Source organism: Haemaphysalis longicornis, unplaced genomic scaffold, assembly GCF_048455015.1.
Source record: "Haemaphysalis longicornis isolate Haplotype H1 unplaced genomic scaffold, Haemaphysalis longicornis Haplotype H1 scaffold_3, whole genome shotgun sequence".
NCBI classification, from domain to species: Eukaryota; Metazoa; Arthropoda; class Arachnida; order Ixodida; family Ixodidae; genus Haemaphysalis; species Haemaphysalis longicornis.
Genome location: NW_027526335.1, coordinates 212,069,968 through 212,079,481, shown reverse-complemented (window position 1 = coordinate 212,079,481; position 9,514 = coordinate 212,069,968). Strand labels below are relative to the sequence as shown.

At 47.2% G+C, this 9,514-nt stretch overlaps 1 non-coding gene across 1 annotated transcript; it reads left to right on the top strand.

Annotated features, from left to right (window-relative positions):
- The first annotated feature begins 575 nt into the window (after nt 1–575).
- On the top strand, nt 576–647 carry Trnat-cgu (transfer RNA threonine (anticodon CGU)). Its single transcript has one exon. It is a non-coding gene; the product is annotated as a tRNA-Thr (tRNA).
- The last annotated feature ends 8,867 nt before the right edge of the window (nt 648–9,514 follow it).

Sequence of the window (9,514 nt, the reverse complement as noted above, 5' to 3'; positions counted from 1 at the left end):
GCCTCCTTCGTGAAAATCAAACACTGGAAAAGACTTTTTCTTGAAGAAAGAGCAATATGGGAAGAATAAAAATGGTCTGTAAGCATACAAATATGCCTGTTTGAAATTCTTCGCCTCTACACATTTTTCACAGTCGAACAGCTAAACAGCTGCGCTGAAATTCCCCATCAGGGGGTATCGTAATGGTCAGCCACTTTTTTTTAAACTTACAAAAACGAATCAGGGTAATGCAGTACAAATGATCAAGCTGAATATAGACACATCGGTACAGACAACGCGGCAACCTGCGGCAGACATTTTTTCCCGCCTTCGAGATCCACTCCATTGCATCCAATTCTAAACCAACACTTCCTCTGCCACTAGGTTAAAGACACGCTCTAACAAAATACTCGCAGTGGTTGGGCCTCTCAGACTTCTAGACATTATTGTAAACAGGTGGAAGATGTCCGAGAAAGACAAGCCAATTACAACTTTAGAAGGTAACTCAAAATATGCAAGGAGGTATGATCGTTAAGGAAATCCTGCATTTCCTGTATATGCTTTGTGGTGAGCCAATAAGGACACGGAAACTGTCCGCCGCCATAGCTCAGCGGCAGAGCACTGGTCTCGTAAACCAGGGGTCGTGAGTTCGATTCTCACTGGCGGCATCTTTTCTTTTTTTTTCTTCACTGCGAGGTGTACTTTTAAACACCCCGTATTGTTACAAGGCTAATATAAGCAAGAAGAATAACTTTGTCTTACACTAGTTAGCGTAGGGTGTCGTTTTCTTCAAGATGGGAAGTGCTGTTGCCCCTGTGGTTCTGGCCGCACTTGCGGCCTCTCGTACTAGCTGTCGCTGAACGTCCGGGCCCGAGCTGAGGGACGCAGCTTTCCAATGGTCAAGAGGTGCGTTGGGTGTACAGCGTGTCGGGGCAGGCCAACGTAATGTGGTAAAGGGAATTCACTCAGTCGTGCAGGCAGGGCATTTGTTTGAAGGGTACATGGCACGGAGCCTTCCTAGGTGCGATAAGGTGTTCGTTTGGAACGGACGCCAAAATCTCGCCTCTTCTCTCGTTAAATATTGGTGCGAAGGAGGAAAGCCTTGTTGGGGGAGTCGCTGGTAATAATCCTCCAGTGGCTCCCGGGGGGCAAGAGTTCGGGCGACAGCGTTAGCGCGCTTATTTCCACGAAGAAAATAGTGCCAGGGAGTGTTCACTGTTATGACATTGGGCAGTTGCGTTTTGCTAACAAGAATGCGGTTCGCTTTAGAAGATTCCCTGCCCTTGCATTGCTGCGGCGGGTGGCCTGGGAGGCGGTGATCACGCGCACGTTCTTTTGGTCTGACGAGGTGACTACGATGGCAAGAGCTAAGGCAACCCCTTCTGCCTCTGTCGGGCTGCTTGTGCTGACGGAGGCCTAAGCTATCTTGTGCAGGTCAACGTTGACGACGAAAATGGCCACCGTTGGCCGATGCGGATACTTCACTGCGTCTGTGAACTTCAATTCTGGGTGACTGCCGTATCTTGACTGCATATATTTGGCTCTAGCCGATCTTCTCCGTGTATAGTGCTTGGGGTGCATGTTCCGAGGTATTGGTGCCACGATGAGTTTCTCTCTGAGCTCGACGCGTAATGTCTCCGTCTTCATGTGCACCCTCCAGTATTGGTAAATATTACTAACGTCTGCTTGCACGAGTGAGTTTAAAGGGACACTAAAGTGAATTTGTCAAGCTCCCGGTTTTGCTTGCACTGCGTAGACTGGCTGAAATTACCCCACTTTTCATCGTTTATCCGGTTGATAAGTCGGTAATAATCTTATCATGCGGGAACGAAGAAAAACTACCATGCGCGGTCTGTGGCTGTGACGACAGGAGGAGATGCACCTTGATTGGACGATGTCCAAGGTTAGCATTCAAACAAGTTTTGGTTTCGGGTCTGTAACACAACACGCTTGACATCTGACGGCATCGTTGGATGGGCCTTCTCGATATCTCTGTAATCGTCGTTCCACGCTTCTGCCATGTTGTAGGCTGTAAAATGCCTAAGATAGCCTCCCACGACGGCTTGGAATCGTAGTGCTCACTAGCTGAGGCCTACGGAGTGGATGAACGCCCTCCGCGTCACCGCAGACGCTGAAATGCCATCCGCTTTTCTCGCATATTCGCAGCTTGCCTCACTCATGCCTGTGTCGTGAAAAGCGTGTTCGCACCAGGCCAAGGGTCTGTTCATTCTGGCCTGTGCCCACTGCAGACGGTGCTTATGGCAACAGCATGCCAACGAGAATTCGCTAGTGCGTCAGTGTCAGTCTATGCGCATTCTGCGAAGTCGTTCGAGGAGCAGTGAACGTTACGGCCCAAAAATGGTGAACTCAGTTTAGAAAACATTCGCCGCAAACGAAAAAATCAGCTTACAAAAAAAAAAAAGCATGTACCCTCGGGGATTCGAACTTGCCACTTGCAAAACAAAAAGCCTAGCGCTTCAGACCACTCGTCCACGAACCATTTTTTTTTCTTTAATGCATGGAAATGTTAGAAAACTTCAAAAGACGAGACACTTAACACACAATTTAAGCACTAACAGACAGTCGAACAAAGATCAAAACTCAGGCAAGCAAACGCACGCATCCAAAAGAGGCAGCCACTCTGGTGGATCACTCTGCGCAGCATAAACGCTCCGCACCAACGCCGCCTGTTCCCGAAAAATGCACTTGGTCGGCCTAGGGGGTTCCGCATGCCGATCAGTCATACGGCACTTCCACAAGCTAAACAATCCTAGAAGAACGAAAACGTCATATGGCACCCGATTAACATCTTCAAATGGCAGGAAGCGAATGGTGTACGGGGTGATGTCGATGTCCTTTTTTAGTGTCCGCTGAAAAACGTCCCAGAAGAACACAGCGTCCCGGCACAACACAAAACAATGATCAATTGTCTCTGGTTGATTACAGAGGCGACAATTGTCCGACCAAGGAATAGACATTCCTTTTTCGCGCAGCAATGTCTTAACTGGGAGTGTGGAAGAATGAAGCTTGAAGAAAAATGTCTTTGCATTTGGCGGGATACACATGCTCATTGCGCGTTTTAAAACATTGCTTTTCTGGTGGCCTAAGTAAGGCTGGCGATAAACAGGCACCGGGAATAGACTTTCAATGAGAGTGTTCGTCATAGTTTTCCTTGACATGCTGAACAGATATTCCAAGGAAAACCGCGCGGTAAGAAAGTTAAATGACTCCACGACCTCTTTGAGAAATCCCCATGGAGGCCTCGTATTGACCTCGCCCGTACATACAAGCAAAAAAGGCAAATGGAAACTTATGCGCTGCTGAAGTACAGTCAGTAAAAGTGGGTGATCAACCAATTTGTAGAAGAAAAAACGAGACACAAGTTGGTGCACAAACAAATGCATGAGCCCAACACCCCCTGCCTTTAAAGGAAGAAACAAGTTGTCCCTGCGCATAGGTTCCCATTGAGAGCCCCACACAAATGTTGCAAAAACTCTATGCAGGGCCTGAACCTTTGCTCGCGCACAGTGAAGCACTTGAAGCACATAAAGGAGCTTTGTGGCAAGGAAGACGTTACACACTCTTGCACGTGCAAACACAGAGGTCTCGCCCATTCCATGCCTGCGATGCGCGCTTAACTTGCGTGAGCGCTGATGACCAATGAGGCCCTGTGTTCCGTATTTGATGTAACGGCACGCCGAGGTACTGAAGTGGGGCGCTATCCCAAATAATACCAGCGAATGTAGATGGTTTTGTTCCCCATTGTCCGATCCAAAATCCCTTAGTTTTTTCCATATTAACATCCGCTCCAGACACATCGCAGAACTGCTTAGTCACTGTAAGGGCTTCCTGGACACTCCTTTTGTCAGCACAAAAATACGCTATATCATCTGCATAAGCAAGCACCTTAACTTCGCACGATTGTAAGCAAAAACCTTTTACTCTTTGACTCTGCTGAATGCTGAGACAAAGAGGCTCGAGGTACAATGCAAACAGCAATGGTGACAGGGGGCAACCTTGTCTGACAGACGACTTGATCGCAATCGGCTCAGACAGAATACCATTGACGATAAGCTGTGTACTGCACCGATCATAGCACAGCTTGATGCCCTTATATAACACATCACCTAAGTTGACTGCTGCCAGAAGTGCGAATAAGAAATCATGAGAAACCCGATCAAAAGCTTTTGCAAGGTCAATTTGTATTAGGGCCATCTGATCTACCGAATCGGACACGCACTCCAAGACAGAACGAGCGATATGAATATTTGTGTGAATACTCCTACCCCGAATACCGCAAGTTTGGTGGGATCCCACTAAACTAGTGATTACAAATTGAAGGCGCCTAGATAAAATTTTTGCAAAAATTTTGTAGTTAACGTTGCAGAGGGAGATTGGTCGGTAACCCTCTACATGCCTTAGTTTTTCTGCATCCGCAGTTTTGGGGATTAGCACCGTGTGTCCTGAATAAAAGGTTGGCGGCAAGATATTATGATCATAGGCAGCCGTAAATACGTCCAAGAGAACTGGAGCAAGGATACCAGAAAACTTTTGATAGAACTCCCCACCAAGGCCATCTGGCCCTGGGGTCTTGTTAGTCTTAAAGGGACACTGAAGGGAATTTGTCAAGCTCCCGTTTTTGCTTGCACTGCGTAGACTGGCTCAAATTAGCACACTTTTCATCGTTTATCCGGTTGACAAATCGGTAATTATTTTACAAAGCGCGAAAGAAGAAAAACTACCATGCGCGGTTTGCGGCGGCCGCACCAACTAAGGCTGTGACGTTGAGAGGAGGGGCGCCGTGATTGGACGATGCCCAAGGTTAGCAATCACACAAGTTTCGGTTTCGGTTTCGGTTCTGTAAAACATAACCAATGGCTTTGTTGGATGGGCATTCTCAATATCTCAGTAATCATCGTACCGCACTTCTGCCATGTTGTCGGCTGTAAAATGCACAAGATAAGCCTCCCAGGACGGCTTGTAGTCGTAGCATTCACTAGCCGAGACCTACGCAGTGCATGAACGCCCTCCGCGTACCCGCAGACGCCCAAATGTCATGCGCTTTTCCCCCATATTTGGAGCTTGCCTCCCTCATGCCTGTATCGTAAAAAGCGTGTTCGCACCAGGCCAAGGGTCTGTTCATTCTGGCCTGTGCCCACTTCCTGCAAGCAGTCGGTGCTTATGGCAACAGCACGCCAACGAGAACTCGCTAGCGCGCCAGTGCCAGCCTGCGCGCGTTTTGTGAACTAGTTCGTGTAGCCCACGGCCTCCGCGATCGGCTGCCGGCGGCGCGCCGTTGCTCCGGCCGTCCCATTCGGCGCGTCCCCCAGCAAAAAAATGTAATGCGGCTCACTCCGCAACGTGCCGCGAGGTGGCGGTGTTAGCCGATGGTTCGGCCGCTCACACCGGCTCCTCTGCATGGCTTGGCGGAGATTGCGCGGCTGGGTGTCTTCGCTGTCGTAATTCCTCTTGCCTCCACTGCGGGCGTTGTTTTGATGAAATAAGAGACTTGACAATGATTTTATGAAGTCGGCTTGTCTCAGCAGCTTCGAGAAACTTATTTAACTGAAGCAAAGGTGTGCCAGTGATCAATGAAAGGTTGACCATGTTTCAAGCGTGGAGCGAGCATACGGAGTGGTACGCAGTACTTTCTCGGAGGTTATTTATAGAGTTATTATAAATAGTTATTTGGAGTGATGAGAACACGTTTACAGTTGGCGTGACATGTTATTACAACGGTCACCTACCAGGCCCCATCGCGCAAGAAACTAACATCCAGGGCACTGCAACTTGATTTGAAATTATTAGCATATATATGAAATTTTTACTGCACTGAAATATTTTCTGCTTGCGTCAGGCACACGCTTCGAGATCCTACATTTGGGAATAAAACTACAGCGTATATTTAAAAAAAAACAGTTCACTGCCGTTCTTCTGTGTGAAAGCTGACTGCAGCGGCCGCAGGGTGCAATCGAAGAAGTGTATGAAACAAACATTGTTTGTAATTTGTGATTGAACGTATACAGTATACTCCTTAGTTAATTTGTTTAATGAAACTGGACAACCATATATGAAGCTGTTCGTTTCCCTCACGTAAATGTATTGACAGCAGACCGGAATTCCAACTTCAGGTGTGAACTACATAATGGTGAAAAGCAGATAAAACCTGGCGTAATGTTCCAGTCGTTTCCGCTAATAATTGTCATATTTGTTTCGCGATAGTTTTGATAAAACAAAAGTTACAGCCGTTTTTTGTATCCATAGACTCTCCACCAGGGCCATGTAGAGCAGACGGGACTTTTGTAACATTTATAACGTCACTGTAAACTAATTATAACAATTAAATGAAGCGCAGCGTAATGATGCAACCGCCCTGGCGACCAATTTCTTTATGATTTTTTTAGGACCGCGATGAGATCGACATATACAGAGCAAACGCCACAAAGTTGGCTTTGCCGCAAGATACAAGCTGTCAACGCGACTTTTTTTACGCACCCTGTCGACATTCGCAGCTACTCATCGGAACCTAGCCTGTAACACTTCCCCTTAAAAACATTCACAGAGACACTTTGCTTACTTGCAGGAATGCGAATGCATTTTTATTTAAGCTGGGCGGTCCTCAATGTAGGTCCGTCGCGGTTGTGTCACCTTCTATTGCGACAATGTCTTAGTCATCAGAGGGATACGTCTGGCGTATAATCTACGTGTCGTAATGGTTGAGGAGGCGTCGATTAGGAATCGTTCTAGCGGCAGCGAGAACTTGCGTCTTTGTCGGCCTTGCGTCATTTTTTGTTCGTTTGCATCTTCTTGCATCTTCAGGTCCCGTGGACCTGAGTACCGGTCTATAAGGCGACAGCGAATTCACTGGCCATTTTGCAGGCGTATAGCGTGTTTGACAGCTGGCAATCCGTCGGCTCCGAATTTCATTTCCTGATCCAAATACACCGTGTTTTCTTGCATTTTATTTTCTTTGCACGGCCTGCAATTTTTGGAACCATATCTCGCTCGCACTGACCCCCAACTCCATATTTTTGCGTAATTAAGTATTTAATGCTTCCGCAGTGATTATGTAAAAAAGCCATGCGGCCCCTAGACTCGCTTGTGCACTGTGGTAGGTAACTGTTTAGGGTGAACAGAAATTGCTAAGATTCAAACCAAACATATAAAAGCTAAGTTACTTCTCAGATGGGACCTGAAATCAATAACGAAAAGTTCGTGTATTTTAGGTATTCATACCACTCACAGTGCTTATTGCGCTTCCCAGTAGCCAACGAGATACCTTTAAGAACGAAATAAAAACGGATTAAATCTAAGTTAAACCTATTTTTTGTTTGCTGCCGCTGAAAACGCAGATGTGCCACGGAGATTACAATGTCGCTCAGGAATCTCTCAACATAATTCACTTCCAGCGTTTTTTAGTCTCAACCAGTATTACCACCGATAAAGATTGATTCGAATGTCAGAAAAAACAGCGGCCACCCGTTGTCTCAAGTTAATAGCCTTGGCTGTACAGAACTGAATTAAGACCGTACGCCAGCATAAGAAATAACAATACCTGTTTATTATTTGAACATCATTTAAACGCGGGAAGTTTCGCTACCGCGGTATTATCGGAAAGGCATAGTCGGTTCCGTGGAGTGTAGTGCGGGACAGCGCATGTGAAATAAACCCGTCTTGTCGCCACCGTAGCTGACATAAAGGCATCACCAGGTGCTGTAATATTACTTTCCATTCCTAAAAGCAGCTATGGCCGTTTATTTTTCCCATACGGGCCGCAAAAGCTGTCAAAAGCCATTTCGCGGACCGACGCAGCACGGACGGCTGTTGCTTTCAACCATCGGCTCCGCGCGCCGCGATGCGGCGAAAAGCGCCGAAACGGCCCCTTCGAATTTACGCTCTCTCCGGCCGAATGGGACGGCCGGAGCAACGGCGCGCCGCCGGCAGCCGATCGCGGAGGCCGAGTGTAGCCATGAACGCTGCGGCCCCAAAAAAGCTGAACTCAATATAGAAAACATCGGCGGAAAACAAAAAAGTTAACTTACAAAAAAAAAAAGCACGTACCCGCGGGGATTCGAACTCGTGACTCGCAAAATATTTGGGGTGAATTCCTAGCGCCCCAGACTGCTAGGCCACGGAGCGGGACGGGAGGGCCGTGCTAATATAGGGTATATATTGTACAAACGGTTTACACTTTTATTTAGTTTTGGCATTTCAAGCCGCTTAGGTGACTATTTGTTGTACTGCGATCGTGCAGTAAGCGTCGCCCGAGTTTCCACAGTAGCTCACATCTAGCAATTGCATTTCGTAGACGGAAAAGCGTTCGCAGATGCGTAGTCGTGCTGCTGACCGCTGTGCTTGTTCGCCCAGCGCAAAAAAGTGCTTCCCGCGCCCTAGTTTTACGCTGTACGGTAAAAATATCAGTTGATTTTATTTCCTTAGTACCTATATTGACTTCGCTGACTCTTCTCCCGCCTTCAAGAGGCCTTATATTTTCCTACTGGCGTACGTACCAGTCAGCGAAGCGTCGCATGTGCAGCGCTTGTGTGAAGCGACCTTGACTTGGAGCTAGATACAGTGTACAAACAAACCAAGTAAAGAAAGGCACATTCTTCCATTTACAAACGTGTCCTGGCTTCGTTTCAACTAAGCGAACGAATTGCGACCAAGCAATTTTTTTTAACCTCCTTGATTGCGACGACCCGCCGGCGGCCGGCGGACGAAACGCTGGGCCGACTGACTCTGTCGGCCGGGGAGCCGTGCAGTAGCGCAGCCGTGGCGCAGCCAATTGCCAGCTCATCCCCTCCTGACGTCACACGAAAACGCCACAGAAAATGGGCGAGCGTAAAGAGAGGAGGACAGCGTTTTCGAATTAGTTTTTCTACTAAATAAAATCGCGTAAACGCGCCTAGAGTGGTCGAAACATGGCCTGGGGACTCCGGACTACAACTTGCGCTAGTAATCCCGCAATGTTTACATATCACTTCAGTGTCCCTTTAAGCGCGGAGATAGCATCCTTAACTTCCTCCAGTGTAATAGGCCCTGACACCATCATGCACTCGTCCTCTGTAAGCCTGGGAAGTAAGTCAATGAGGGAATGGAACTTTAATTGCTGAGTATTAATTCTGGACCCCCCAAATAACGTGCTGTAATGTGTGTGGAAAGCACTGACTATTTCTTTAGCTTCAGTATACCTAACACCGTTATAGTAAATTTCAATTATCTCCTTTGCAAGTGCGGATTGGCGCTCATCACTAAGACACCGGCGAGAAGGATAACTATCAAAGAATCTTTCAGTTCTGGACCGAATTAAGGCACCATGATACTTTTCAGTTACATATTTTTGCAATTGTCCTTTAACAATCCCAATTTCTTCCAAAGTTGATCCCGCATTGACTGCTTCCAGTTCGTGAAGCGCCACCAATGTACGGAAAAGTTCACGTACATAAAAGCGTTTTAAAAACGAAAGCCGAGCTGACTCCTCTATTGCGTCATTCCTAATTTCCTGTTTAAAGAGATCCCATTTTTGATAAAGAGA